This window comes from Myotis davidii, unplaced genomic scaffold (assembly GCF_000327345.1).
Source record: "Myotis davidii unplaced genomic scaffold, ASM32734v1 scaffold11, whole genome shotgun sequence".
Classification (NCBI taxonomy): domain Eukaryota; kingdom Metazoa; phylum Chordata; class Mammalia; order Chiroptera; family Vespertilionidae; genus Myotis; species Myotis davidii.
In genome coordinates, this window is record NW_006285791.1 from 199,751 (window position 1) to 213,329 (window position 13,579).

At 44.5% G+C, this 13,579-nt stretch overlaps 1 protein-coding gene across 1 annotated transcript in view; it reads right to left on the reverse strand.

Moving 5' to 3' along the window:
- Positions 1 to 13,579, reverse strand: part of CCBE1 (collagen and calcium binding EGF domains 1) — a 195,692-nt gene that overhangs the window by 170,014 nt on the left and 12,099 nt on the right. The window lies entirely within an intron of this gene.

Below are 13,579 nucleotides of genomic sequence, written 5' to 3' on the forward strand. Positions count from 1 at the left end.
AACAGGAAAATCATCCTCCTGGCACCAGCAGAGCTTGGAGAAATATTGGCTGTTTTGTAATGAATGGTGCCATCCAGGAGAACAGGAAGCTAATGCTCAAAGTCCGAACTCCCTGATGGCATGTGGGCTACAGGGCGAAGTTGCAGGGATTTGGGTCTTGCTGGGAGCTGATTGGTCGGAGGTGAGGTAAGGGAAGTGAATCATTTCTTCAGGTCTTGAGAACAGCTCCGAGGTCCTTTCCAGCGTCCCTCTGTCTGGTTTCTTAAACAAGTAGCCAGGGGGTTGTTTCATCTTAGGGCTCAGGAGCTGAAACACAACTTACATCAAGAAGTTTATCTTCAGCTGCCAGGGGTCTGGGACTGTGACCATTAGGCAGGTCTGGGCAACCTTCCTCTGCTGCCTTAGGGCGTGTTGATTATCAGGGGGAAAGACTAGGTCTCTGAGGGATATAGACAGAGAGACAGAGATGATTTCTAGAGCTAGGATTTAAAACAAAATTTAATCAAAGTCATGAGGACCCTCGATGTCCCCCTCCTCTCTGAAACACCGGATGAGCGGACTTGCCTCCTGCCTCTCCCATCAGAGTGTTACAAAGATTAATGATGTGGACCTCAGTGCTCCCCAGGGGAAGCTCTGTGTGATTATTTCTTTTCAGCATACCACTCTCTGCGAGGTTTTCCACATAGACCTGTCAGCTCCCCTGAAACAAACCAGAGAGTGGATAGTTATACAACTTACCATGTCCAGGGCTTTCGGGCAAGGACCGTGCCATGTGCTGGACTCCCTGGTGGCCCGGGTATTGTTAAGGACCACTGAGTGTTGTCTGGGGGCAGTGGGGTGGGGATGAGGAGATGGGCTGCGGAATACAGAGGCCAGCATACAAAGCCAACGTGAAAGGAAAAAAGAAAAGAAAAGCTAGGGCCATCGAGCAGAGAGTGTCCTTCTAAATAAAACCAGTGGCACCTTCTACTCATTTTTTTTAACTTTTATTTATTTTTCAATTGAGGCCAAATTGACATATGACATATTAGTTTCCGGTGTACAGCATAATGATTTGATTTCGTATATGTTGCGAAGTGATCACCACAATAAATCCAGTTAACATCCACCATCACACAAAGTTGCAACTTTTTTCTTGTGATGACAAATTTAAAGATTTACTCTCTTAGCAATTTTCCAATAGATGATATTAACTATAGTCACTATCTGTATATTACATTCCCTTGATTTATTTATTTTATAACTGGACATTTATATCTTTGTATCATTCATCTTCACCCATTTTGCCCACTCATTTTTAAGAGACCCCAGCATCTCATTTGGAGATAATCAACATAGTATTACAAAAGACAGATCAATAAAAAAATAAGTTACTCTAAAGAGAAAAAAACACACCACTAATTAGGGGCACAAATCATTTTGCTGTTGCTTGTTTAAAAATGTCCTAATTAAAAGGATTTCTGGTGGCTGACAAAAATACATATTATTATACAGTATGTATATTTCTGTGCATATTAGACATATTATAGCATAGAACAAGATTGAATGAAGCAATTAAGGAAAGGGGGGAAATCAGGACTGGATAATAAAATGAAGCTACAGGATCATATAAGCAGAAAATCCCATGCTGTTTAAAGTTGATCATACTCAATTCTCAGGTTCTCAGAAGTCCATTCAGTATAATTAAATGATCAGTTACAAGTTTCAAGGTAGCCATAAAGGAAAAACATATAAATTCCAAAAAATAATTACAGATTTTTCCTGTAGATATCCCCGAAATGTTACAACAGCCATCTACTGTCAGGTAAATGTCTTTCACAGAAACAAGACTCAACAAGCATGGGTTGACTTCCTACTGAATTGTGAGTAATATTCATACAACATAATTTCTCAACAATAAACAGGTTGCCCTGAATCCTTTCCTTCAGTTTCAGTTGATTGACAGACTTAGAGAATCAGGGCTACACCTTGAAAAGTGGTAAAGTGTGCCAATTTCCAAGCCATTGTGAGGAAATGCTTGAGGCAACAACAATCCAGCATGTTAATACAGTAAAAGGGCTTTAAAGCCCTGCTTTTGGGGTGTGTACATTATCTTTGCACTTACTCTACCTTAGTTTTAACTTGCAGTACATTGAAGCCATAGGTCTCTGGAATTTCCTCCCAAGACAGGAAGAAACATCTGATTCCTATGTGTATAACAAAATCACACCATTTTTGCCAAACGTAGAAATAAAAACAATTTTAAAAGGTGAGCTAGCCTTCTGTGTATACAGGCTGCTGACGGAAAATGTGCGAACCGTACCAAAAGAGAGAACCTTCATGTTACTTGGTTGAATGTCTCCAAAAAAATCAAGAAAAATTATTCTTGTGATTTTAGTATCATATTCTTAAAAGTTCTGATACTGAGTCCTTGTTTCGGGTTTCTCCTGAACCAGGAGCTCCTTGAGACAATAGGAGTTGGCAGTCTCCTTGACCAGTGAGCCCTGGGTTTCTCGGAGAACTGGGTTCTAACACCACTCAATTCTGTAACTCCTTCTGGGACAAGTGGAGATAGCAGGACATGCGGTTGTGATGGGGCCATCTCTTGTGGTCCCCACGGCCTGAACAAGGGAGGGTAAGGGGCCAGCACGAGAGGCAGGGCTGCTGGCCCACAGGACAGTCTCTGATAGAGAAAAGGGTGTTGGGATTCTCCCAGGATTTATGAGCTGGCTTTTTTGAGTGTGTCAACTCCAATCCCACACCTTCCCTGCTTTCTTTGTGTAGAGCTGACTCTGTTTATATGCCTTATCTCCTTGAGGGTAAGAGTTCTTATTTGACATTTAGTGAGAACTGGGAGATACTCAGCCCTGTAATATGGTATCAAGCCAGTGTGACAGGTAATAAGAATGTTGACTTTGGAAGTTTTCTGATCTGAATCATATCTTTTATGGTGAATAACTACATTACCCATGCTAGCAGAGCATGGGTACTTAGTATCCTGAAAAACAACTTTTTCCTCTGGATGGGAGGTTGAGTTTACCTCCCTCCTTTAAAAAATGGGCTTTGAGAAATAGCGTTGGGGAGTGGGAAATTAGGTTTGAAATCCTGCTCTTCCACCTAAAACCTCGACGACCCTGAGCAAATTGCATAACCATCCTGGGACTCAGTTTATCCATAAAAAATATAGAAGCAACAATCTCCAAGTGAGGATTATTGAAAAGAGTAAATGAGAGATATAACAGGCATGAAGTCGCATCAGAGATGATAAATGATCGCTAATATAATTTTAATTGCTTTTCTTCAGTAATGTGGGTGTGATTATGTAATTATCCACCCTGTCTCATCTCATTTGCTTTGCCTAAGAGATATGCTGTGAAGTGGATGGCCAGTGTGGAGATGCCCTGTCACAGAACAGACTAAACTAAGCTGCTGGGTTGATATTGGTGTCATTTCCACTGTGCTTTAATTAGACGTTGGGGAGTGATTAAGGCTCTGGGTAAGTGAAATCAATAATAGTGGTTGGAGATTAGAATGTATATACTTCCCTGTGGAGAGAATAGCTGTGCTTCTGGGTACTGTGCTGACTTTCATATATTCTAAATGAAATCATGGTTTAAATGTAAAGGAGTTGGCTAGTGAAAACCCACCTGTGATAAATTCTAGAGTGGTGCAAAAACTCTCTTCAAAGCTATCCATTGGTGGGATTGTGTTATTCCTGTGCAGCTTAAGCGGGTCAGGTCTGGAAAATTTGCACCAGTGTGAAGGGCCTCTGCCTGAGGAGGCCACAATCTCCCAGCAGGGCAGTTATGTTTTAAGAAAACGTTTCAGTCCTGATAGGTTTGGCTCAATGGTTAGAGCGTCAACCCACAGACTGAAGGGTCACAGGTTCAATTCCCTGTCAAGGGCACATACCTGATGGGGGCGTGGGGCAAATGCAGGAGGAAACCAGTCAAAGTGTCTCTCTCTCCCCTCCCTCCTTCCTCCCTTTCACTCTCTCTGGAAATTAATAGAAAAAATATCCTCAGGTGAGGATTAAAAGTCAAACAAACAGAAGATATAAAGAAAATGTTCCAAGGCAATTGTGTAGCAACATCTTAGAGTTCAAGTTAAAGGTTGTTAGATTCTAATAGAACATGAGATGCATGAACTAAAATGGCACCTATTCATGATGTAATACCACATTCCTACAAATTTTCAATGGATCATGATAATTTTCCAAGAATTTAACACAAAGAATATTTCTTGAGCACTTGAGACAAAGCACAAAGCATTGTCTCATTTAATCCTTATTATAGTCCTCTGTCACTATTATTATCTGCATTTTACAGATGAGGAAACTGAGGTAGAGATGGCAATTAATTTGCCTCAGATCCAGAGTTATGAGAAACTGAGCAGGTTTTGAATTGAGGCATTTTGGACCCCCCAGGCGCATGCTCTCAACACTACACTAAGTATCTGGGCAGTTTTGTCCTAAGAGACAGACTGCATCCTGGAAATTTGTCCAGGGGTGTAACCAGGGAAGCCAAAGGACTGCCACCATAACCCATAACCCTACGGATCTATTATGGTTCATGCTCAGGTATAATCCTTCTTCTGCTGCTCTATGCCAACCCGTTTGCCATACATTCTCACCTTTGTGTATCAGCTGACCCCTCTCTTTACAACAGAGCTGAGCTAGATGCACCAGACTGTCCTCATGGGGCAGACAGACTGCTGATTTATGTGGGAATATGGCAGAGCTCGCGGAGCGCAGAACACTGGGAGCTCTGGCACGTTTGCAAACCATGCTTCCAGTTCTATTCCTGGACCTCATACTGGTCTTTCTCAGACCTAGAACTCGCACAGAATGTAGAGACTAGGAAAGCTCTGGCGGGGTGGGGGGAAAGCATTTCTGTAGTCATTACAAAGAAATACCGAGGCAACGTGTTTTGAAAACTTCAGAGTCTGGCATAGTCCCATGCAATGTCCTCCCAACTGGACACGGATTTCTCTCAAAGATTTGGAAAGAGTAGAGGAGGGTAAGCAGTTGCAACCAAGGTCGGAAGAGTTTGGGATCTCCCCCGCCCCCAGCTCTCAGAGGCTGTGTGCTGGTCTGCAGGGGATGGTTAAGATCAGCATGGGCTTGCATTCCTCAGTTCTAATCTTTACCAACAAAGCAGAAGCCCCAAGGAATGCCAGATAAAATGAGCTGCCTTGGTCTAGGTTCCCTTTTTGTTTGGGGCCTATCCGGACAATTGTTTACCTTCCTTCTGCCTGATCAGTGATGTTTAGACCTGAGTGTATCTTTTTTGTGTTGTTTACTTGGTTTGATTGCTGATGAGCATCCTGACAATTCATCAGAAAGGGGGTTAAGGCCTTTTGAATGTTCCCTGTCCAGCATTTATCTGTGGTATAGATATAATGAGCCTGAAAGTCATGTGTATGCAGTTTGACATGTATTTGGCTCTCGAACCTTCACCTCCTGATAGAAGATTAATGGGCTCTGACCCTTCATGTCAGGAACCCATCATTAAACCCCACGAGTGACCTGCTTTGAAGTCAATTCCCTCTCAGGCTGCGTCCTTCCTTCTTGGCCGGTCATCCCCGATTTCCTTTTGAGTCCTGTTTCTGCTTTTTTGCTTGTCTCCTTGTTTATCCCTCTCTTTTCATCGATCATTTTGCTGTAATTCCTCCTTTGGTCAGATTCTGCCCTTTCACCCACCAACTTTCACTTTCTATCCCCTTATCTTATCTGTGTTATTTTCTTTCCCCTTCTCTGCTCTTCCTTAGCGTCCATCCTTCCCCAAATACCCAAGTATCAAGTATTCTCCTCCCCCAATCCTGTGTCCTTCTCAAAATCACTGGTTCTCAACCTGCCAGTGGCAGAAAGTCAGCATGAGGTGTTAACCTGGGTTCAGCAACCTTGGTACTTGAGTTCTGGCTAAGAGAAGAATTCAGAGCCAAGACTCCAACTCTAAGAGGGAGTTTATTTAGGAAGTCACAGAGGTAGAAGTGAGCTCAGGAAACCAGTTACAGCTTAAGAGAAAGAGAGAGACAAAGAATAGAGAAAATGCACCTGTAGGGCAGAAGATGGGGAACAGTTCCAGAAGGTTCCAGCACATGGGGACGGGGGAGGAGGTGTAGTGCATCCTGGGAAAGATGGGAGGCGGGGGTAAGGCTTGGGCATGCCACATAGAGAGAGCCTACCTGGATCCCTATACCAGACTTTTATTTGGGGGCCTCAGCGGGGAGTCAGCTTTCTCCATGTGCCCTCCTCATGGTCTCCGTTAATTGGTGGGCGCTAGGGCAGGGGGTCATTGGCCATTGCAGCTGGTTCTGATGTCAGCCATGGCATCACTGGTCTGATGTTGTTGCAAGGGCTTGTAGTTTTGCCCCTTGCTAAGCACCTAGGGGTCTCCACCCTGGTGACCCTCTGCACGTAGCCTATAGCTCCTGCTCTGCTCATGCCTGTCTAACTGCCTGCTACAAACTGGGGGACAATTTGTCACCCCCTAGAGATTTGGCAACGGCCGGAAACATTTTAGTTGTCACAAGCGGGGAGGTGGATGCTGCTGGCCTCTAGTGGGTAGAGGCCAGGGTGCTGCTCAGCCTCCTGTAGTGCACGGGGCAGCCCCCTCGCACAACAAAGAATTGTCAGGGTTGAGATGTCAAACGTGCCTGAGACTGAGAAATCCCACCCTAAGCAGACATCTGTCCATCTTTCAACTCGATTTTTATCTCCTGTTTCCAAATCCCAGTTGCTTAATCCCTTCCCTCCCCAGGCCACCCTTTAGTTTATTTCCCATCTTCTCTCTCTTTTATTTTTTTAAATATATTTTTATTGATTTCATAGAGGAAGGGAGAGGGAGAGATAGAAACATCAATGATGAGAATCATTGATCAGCTGCCTCCTGCGTGCCCCCTACTGGGGATCGAGCCCTCAACCCGGGCATGTGCCCTTAATCAGAATCAATCCTGGGACCCTTCAGTCCGCAGGTAGACGCTCTATCCACTGAGCCAAACCAGCTAGGGCTATTTCCCATCTCCTCTTTATCGCTTCCTCCTGGCCATGCATTCCTCTCCTTGGCTGCATCTCCTTTATGCCTTTACATTTGGTCAGATCTCACCTCCGAGACTCTCCCTCCTCCCACCTCTGTGTTCTCACCTTAGTTCAGCAGTTCCCTTATCTCTCAGCTGGAGGAACTGTGAAAATATTATTCTTAGAATTCTGTTTATTTTCCAAGTCTTCACAAATCAAGGGAGCTCTTAAACTTCAGGTTTTAAATTCTCTCGAGCGTGTCACATGTGCCCGAAGGTGCAGCCACATCACCATCTGCTCTGAGCATCCACGCTCCATCCAGCTACACCGCCTTCCGCTCACCCGCTGCTGGCTACACAGGCCACCCTGTCGTGTCTTCATGATGTTGATGGTTGTGTTGCTTGCATTGGTGTGGTGTGGTAGTACCAGCTCATTTCCCGTTCTAAGAGAGGGGAGAAACACCTTCCCCTACCTTCATTCCTTCACTGAAAAAAAAAAATCAAACGAGCATTTGCTGTGCGGCAGGCAATACTGGGGATGGTAATAACAAAAGGAAACAGGAGCACAACTGTCCCCAGGAGCTCCGGCTCTAACGGGGAGACAAGCAGGGCACGTGCCCACACCCGGACTCGGTGCTGCGTGGTGTAAGTCCTTTATATTAGTTCCCCATGGCTGTTGTAAGGAGTTAGCACAGCCTGGCCAGTGTGGCTCGGTGGTTGAGCATCGACCCATGAATCAAGAGGTCACCAGTTCCACTCCTGGTCACGGCACATGCCCTGGTTGTGGACTCAATGCCCAGTAAGGGGCGTGCAGGAGGCAGCCAATTGATGTTTCTCTCTCATTGATGTTTCTGTCCCTCTCCTTTCATTTCTCTCTCTAAAAAAAAGAAAAACATTTAAAGAAGAAGAAGAAGTTACCACAACATAGTGGCTGACAACAACACACACTATCACCTTGTAGTTCCGGAAGTGAGAAGTCCGAAGTCGGTCTCACTGGGCTAACATCAAGGTGTCAGCAGGACTTTGTTCGATTTGCAGGATCTGGAAGAAAGTTTTGATTGGATGCCGGAAGGAAAGAAACAACGAGCTTATTCATTTTTTCTTTTTTTTTTTTTAGGCTCCAGTGGAGGCCCTGCCCTGGTAGCTCAATTGGTTAAGGTTGTGGTTTCATCCCCACATGCAAGAATAACCAATGAATGCATAGATAAGTGGAACAACAAGTCGATGTTAATCTCTCTCCAAATCAATAAATAAAAATTGAAATAAAATAAAACCAAAGACTCCAATGTACAGCTTATTGATTAAATGTTTGCAGCCCATGAAAGCTGAATGAATGTGTGAGGCTACAGCAAAGCAAGGACCAGGAATCAGAGGCTGCCAATCATCAGTTTCCTTCCTGGTGCCTAACATCTCTCTTTTACAGATGAATGGACAGTGAAGTGCAGCCATCCAGTCGGACACAATATAGCTTAGTGGAACCATCATCAAAACCCAGGCCTACCACCTCCTGTCTCCCTACTACCAGCACTAAAACCCAGCATTCTGGAAAAGACCACTGTAACTGGAGATTCCTATGTTTGACCCCAAAGCACAAAACACCGTGACTCAGGAGCTTTTATGCCACCGTGACAGCTCCATGGCTGTGTATTTATTTCTCACTCCTCACAAAAACACTATCAATGTTCAATCAAGTCTCAAAGGAAGGGGTCAGAAGGCAAGTGGTTTTAACTACCTATGCTTACCAGCCCCTCCCTACAAAAAATACTGTCTTTCTCTTAAGACCAAACTTGTTCTCCAAACCTGGAGCAATTACTAAATCAAAGCCACTGAGTTGTGTTGCTACCAAAGGAAACTCGACCCTGTCGGCAGCACAAAGGCCTCACCTCTGGAAATCAAGACATTTACGAAAAGTGGGAAAGTTGCCCCAGCTTGGGGATAGGACGTCTTCCCAATATTATGGAATCCGTAGCCAACAGTAACTATTTTGAGGCCGGTTTTATTTTTCTTCTGGCCTGACTTCCCTGAAATATAAGGGCAAGGTTAAGAAAACTTAGCGCAGCAGTTTACGGGATTGAAGGAAAACAGGAAGATGTAGCCTAAGCCTTCAAAACACTATCATTCCTGGAGGGGCGACTTGGGTACCGAAAGGTCCCTGAAAAGGAAGAGGATCCCCCCTCCCCGAGATCAAACTGAGCCCAAAACCCATTTGAAACTCCTTTCCCTGTGCATTCTCACCTTGTGTTTTCCCACGAGCAGGGCCTTTCTGTGTGGGTGTGTGGGTGTCCCTGAAAGGACCATAATCCTGTTTGTGATACCACTATCTGCTGCCAGGCTGGGGTGCTGGTGCCAGACTGAAGATTAGAGGCACATTCTTCACGGCTCTGTGCAAGTAATGTGCCTGTGGTGAGAACTCGGCCTCCCGGTGTCCCCATCACGGTTGAGCTTGTGCCCCGTCATGCCCCAACAATTTTGACAATCCTTCATGGATCATTCACTCCCTCCCAAGGGCTGTCCCAAGTGATTTAGTGATGTGATGTCATCCAGTCCTTACAACAAGCCTGCCAGGTAAGTGTTATGATCTCCATTTTCTAGATGAGGACAATTGAGGCAGGCAATGCCAGTCACTCATCTAAGGCCACCTGGCCAGTAAGCAGTGGGGCCTGTATGGTCTGGGAGAGCACATGCTTAGCCATTGTACCACCCGGCTCTGGCTCTAGACAAAAAGACTGTTTTGCACAGGGAGTCACTGCCTAGGCCACCCCTCTACAGAAACCTCGTTTGGATCTGTCACTACTGTTTCCTGACATGTCTGATCTCCACTGAGTCCTTGGAGACCTGAGTCACCAGGCAGCTGGGGGTTTGCCTGGAAACAAGGTCTGAGACTCCCTTAAGGAAAGAGGAAGGGAATCCAGAGTTCATTCCCCACAGTGCCCTGTGGTGCCTTCTTGATACTCACGATTAATTGGCCCAGTTGGGTGATTCGTGGCACCAAGGTTCACAGAATAGTCCTTGTGTGAGCCAGACAGCTGTGCTGGGCTCCGTGGCCACAGGCTGTGTGTGTAATTCCAGGCAGCCATCTGCAAATTCATGAAGAGTCAGGAGGGACCTTGGTGAGCATATAAAAATGGATGATTGCAAACATGACCACAACTAGAAAAGCTACTTCAAGCACGTCTGGGGACGAGGGACATGCATGTGAACAAAAGTACATGTTACTACATTATTGACAAGAAAACAGTCAGGGTCACTGGGGATCTGCCTAGAGCCTGAAGCCCAAGTTTAAGACTCAAGACAAGAAACCTTATACATCTTTGAATATTTTCTGTAGGCCTTACACATAACATATTCCTAACAATTGATTACTGGATAAAGAAAACAAAGATTTATTTAGTGCATGGTAGCATTCTTCATATAGGATGTACATCTCCTATTTGTTAAATGATTCCACCATGGTCAGAAGGAAGTGATCAGAGTCAGTTGTGAAACGATTTGCTAAGTTTTTTTTAAATCATCATTATCATCATCATCATCATCTAGTGATAAAGATCAGCTGCTCCAGGCATGAAACTGAAGCTAGTAGCCAGTGTCCAGATCAGCCTGTCTCACCCCAACCATATCCACCTCCTCCTCAGCTGGCTGGGGACTATAGGATAGGTTGGCTGCCTTGCTCGGTCCTCGGTTATTTGGTTTTCTGGTTCTTTTCCATTAACTCAGCTTCTGAGGATTTTCAGCTATAGCTGGCTTTCCTGAGGAAAAACAAGCAGCAGAGGAATGACTGGGTGTGTGGGTACCCTAAGATAAAGGACTTAACAGGACCTCAGAGAGAGAAATGGGCTGGGAAGCTCAATGGGAAACAGACACTGACCCCAGCAGGGGCTGAGAGCTGGCTCCCCAGGTGGGCAGGAGGCTGCAGCAGAGGCAGCTGGATATGAAGTCCTGGGCTCTGTGCAGCCAGTGTTAAGGATGCGACCTGGGATTAGAACTCCATTCCCCTCTCCATGAATCTGAGTCAACCCTCACAGCTCAATCAATTGTTATTCATGTAATGAACACATAGTGTAGGTTTCTAGACCTCTAGGTCCAGTTTTCCCTGAAGTTCTTCACTACATAGCTACCTCACCAGACTCTACAAGTCTGGGGGAAGAAAAGGAAATAGAATTAAAATTTCATCAGAAGCTTTCCCTATTGGTACAATTCTGCTAGGAGGCCCAATGGGAGAGGTTGGAAGTTGTGGTTAATGAGGTGTTGTGATTGTTGGAAGTGGCCTGGTCCCTGATGAGAGGTTACTGCAATCATGGTGAGGTCTGCCAGAGGCAAGGATGAGCAGATAATAGCACAGGGATGGGGTGGGGAGGAGACATATGTGTGCTTCATACTCAATACACCCCCTTGTGGGCAACATCACTTCCTTGGGAAGCTATGGCCCCAGTTTTAATGATAAAAGCTGCATAAACATTTTATGAATATCAGAAGGGAACAGTGCCTTCCCCCATTCTCCATGGCCAACAAACCACTGAGACCATCTCTTGCATTCCCCATCAAGGGATGTTATCTGAAGTTTTCTAATACCTTGTGTAATCCATTCAAGAAGTCAGCTGTTGGGTTCTTTTATTTGGGTTTACTTTGCCTTTTGGAGGACTATTTCAGTACATGAATGACACATTTTAGAAACAAATCAGAGAGAAAAGGTGGTCCCCACAGCAGCTCACTGTTACAGAGTTAAATCTGACTTGAAAAGAGAAACACTCTGACTTCAAAACGCATGTTTTGGCGCAAGTCATAGCTGGCCAAGGTTATTCCTACTTACTCATCTTCCTCCAGGCTCCCCAAGTGTTTTCCTGGAATATGCTTACGGCGAGGGGTAGGGGTGGGGTGTTATTTATAATCTCTCATAATCCTCATACTGAACACATCCAGGGGTTGCTTTCCACAGCAAGAATAGCAGCTCATGTGAGTTGGGAGGAATGCAAGGGAGGTACTTGGCTCTCCTGACACCTGCAGCCTGCTTCAATTTAGAAGAGGCTTGGCCTCCTGGGAGGGCTAGGAAGCGATGGTCCCGCACACAAACTTGTCTGAGCCCAAACTTCAGTGCATGCCTGACCTGCAGCAGGGACATCACAGTCAATCTGTGACAATGGCAGTGACAAGGATGCTGGTTCTGATCAGATGCTACTTGTTGCATCTTTGAGCCTTAACTTTTCAACTCACATAACTAAAGTCACACTTGAATCTATGGTGAATTCTGGAATGAGCATTGACTGGAAACACAATCACAGGATGTCTTCTCTTTAGAGGAGGGGGAGTAAACCTGACTTAGGAAGAGAACAGATGGTTGAATTGCCCCCATGGGTTCATATCTATGCTGTACCTTACTAGCTAGGGGTCATAGTCAAGTCACTCAACCTTTCTAGTTCTCAGTTTCCTTTTCTTTAAAATGGAGTTGATAAATCTCATTATGTAAAGTTACTGTGAGGTTAGATAATACGTGAAAGTCCCACACAGGAGAGAGTACTGAGCATACAAAGTGTGCTCAGTAAACATACTGCACACAATTTTCTGTGAGTGTGCACTTAGTGACTGGAGAAGTCCTAAGTAAGGATCTGAATTTTATCCAATACCCAGATCATAGGAGAGTCACTTAATTTGCTCTTTGTCTCAGATTTTCCTCCTTTAAACTGATATGCCTACCTCAATGATGGGGGCAATTAATGAAATAACTTTTAGATAGTGCTCTACATTCTACTGAGAAGCATATTATTAACACAAAGTGTCCTGCTATCCTTCATCAGTTCTAATGTAAAGAAAAATTATCTTAACCTTTGTAAGTCTGTTGAGCTTGTTCTAGGGGTATTTTTATAAATTATTCTACTAGCAAGCTTATTTTACATACTACAGATTCTTCGTACCACCACGGGTATTCTATAAGCACAGTTGGTTAAATAAAGCATGCACAATTTGGCTACAATGTCTGTGTATAATTAATTTATTACATGACAATCAATTCATCAATGAGCTTTGGGGTTTAAATGAGTGCTTTCTGAAATATCCGAGTGGCCAGTAATTACTTATCAAGAATGATGAGGAGAACGACGAGGAAAGCCACATTGCAATGCTGTCTTTGGTGACTCAGGACATTGCCAGTTAGCCTGTAGCTGGAGTGCATTGGGGCAGACTTTTCTAATCAAGGCTCATTCTGGGAAACATCTTCTCCTTTGGCTCTTGTGCAACTGAGATGGACTCAATCGCAAATCAGATGAAGAGCCAGGAAAATTTGTGCCTTCCAGCCAGATCACTCTATATCACCCAGTACTGTTACTCTGGATCATATCACTCATATTGAAATTCAGAGAAATCTGGGAAATTCCAAGAAAACGGTAGTTAACTCAGGAGGTTCCCTTACTAAGTTTGTGACCATGCTATGTAGAGATACTACACTCCCCGAATGCTCACATGATACTCTTGAAATTTGGAATTTAAATAGAATGTGGGTTGGTAAGTGACTAAAGGAGAACTTTCCATCATTCTATTAATTAAAGCCATCCCACAATTGTAGAAACATGTTTTTATTATTTATTCACTCTTT